Below are 2,056 nucleotides of genomic sequence, written 5' to 3'. Positions count from 1 at the left end.
CATTTACCTGGTTTAGTATACTATAAAAGCAGGTATGCACATATTTTTTTTTTTCCTAAGCAAAGTTGAATGTAAAAGAAGAAAACCTCTTTCCTCTGCAAGTTAACTCTTTTTGAAAAGATTTCTAGATTCTGCTGCCATACTAATACATACCTTGCTAACATACTTCTGATATATACCTATATATTACTAATACTAATGTTTATTCCCCTCTTCCTATGCAGTTGTAGGATAAGTTGAATCTCTTCCTTTTTTTTATCCCTTTTTTTCCTGCTTTGCCCCCTGCAGTATGCATAGACCAAAATTGTAGATTTCTTCTCAGCCTTTTTTCTGTAAGGCTGAACAAGCTCAACTGTTTGGTTTTCAGTTGGTGCTTTCTAGACTGTTGGTCATATTTGGAGTCCTTCCCTGCATCTGTTCCAGTTTTGTTTCCTTACACCTGAATTTATTAGTGAAATTGCTCAGGAGGTTCCTAAGGAAGCCCCCCGACTGCACTGTACATTACTGTAATTTATTATTCTCTCTCTCTGCTAGTAGTACTTCTCTTGCCACAGTACAGTTTATATTTACCTGTTTTGCAGGCACATCTCTTCTGATGAATTATAGTGATTGACAAAACTCCAAGTTCTGTCAGATGCTCTTCACTCTCTGTTCTCTAATGATCTCAGTAGAGAAATACAACCCTGAAGTTTAATGACAGTCTCTCAGACCTAACCTCCTAGAAGGTCTTCTACTCTCTTTCCCCTTACAGTGCATAACATTTAGGAAAAACCTGTTGTCTATGAATGGTATCTTTGATCATTCATTAAATTATTCCATGATATAGAAGCATTAAAGGAATTATCTTTCTGCAAGAGAGCCACTTTTACTTAAAGAGAGGGGGGAAAAAAGTGCCAATTCTACAAACTAGTTACTTAAGCACACTTCATGTGCTGCATGATGTATAAGAACATCAGCTTCTTGTTCCCTGTCAACAAAATAGACATTTCTGCCAGGCCACATCCCTTTCTGTATTTTACAGGTACAGTAGTGGTCTGCTGTATTTAAGCATAACTTGGGCATTGAATGTTTACAATTTCCAAGTCTTTCATACACTCTTATTTCCCAGTGCCCTTCTGGAACACAAGGAAGGAGGCAGAGGAATTGTTTTTCCCTGGGTGCAGCACGAGGCACATCCATCTTGTTCAGAAGTTAGGCTTGTAGTCCAAAGCAATTGTACTTTACTACCCTGTGCAAATTTAGAGAGTTCAGGAAAAAAGTACTGTTCCACACTGTGCTGGAACAGAATGTCCTGAAAGTGTTTCATGGAGAGATGTGCTTAAGGGAGTTTATTGCCACCTTTAGTGCAAGAACATGGCTACCTCAGCTGCCTGTGTTAACCAGATAGCTGTTGGTTAGTTGTCAGTGTCTCTTCATATTTTCTAGTGCATTCTACTTAAACGTTATAGAATCATAGAATCAGAATGGTTTGGGTTGGAAAGAACCTTAAAGATCATTGAGTTCCAACCCTGCCGCCATGGGCAGGGACACCCTCCACTAGACCAGGTTGCTCAAAGCCTCATCCAGCCTGGCCTTGAACACCTCCAGGGATGGGGCATCCACAGCTTCCCTGGGCAGCCTGTTCCAGTGTCTCACCACCCTCACAGTGAAAAATTTCTTCCTAATGTCTCCTCTAAATCTACCCTCTTTCAGCTTACACTCATTATCCCTTGTCCTATCACTACCTTCCCTGATAAAGAGTGTTTCCACATCTTTTCCTCTCCAGGCTGAACAACCCCAACTCTCTCAGACTGTCCTCATAAGGGAGGTGCTCCAGCCCTCTGACCAATTTCGTGGCTCTCCTCTGGACTCACTCCAACAGGTCCAAGTCTTTTTTTTGTTGTGGGCCCCTCATCTGAACACAGTACTCCAGGTGGGGTCTCACAAGAGCAGAGTAGAGGGGGAGAATCACCTCCTTTGACCTGCTGCTAATGCTTCTTTTGATGCAGCCCAGGACACAGGTGGCTTTCTGGGCTGCAAGCGCATGTTGACAGCTCATGTTCAGCTTCTCATCCAC

Source organism: Pterocles gutturalis, unplaced genomic scaffold, assembly GCF_000699245.1.
Source record: "Pterocles gutturalis isolate BGI_N339 unplaced genomic scaffold, ASM69924v1 scaffold12867, whole genome shotgun sequence".
Lineage (NCBI taxonomy): Eukaryota > Metazoa > Chordata > Aves > Pterocliformes > Pteroclidae > Pterocles > Pterocles gutturalis.
Note: the sequence above shows the minus strand (reverse complement) of the source record.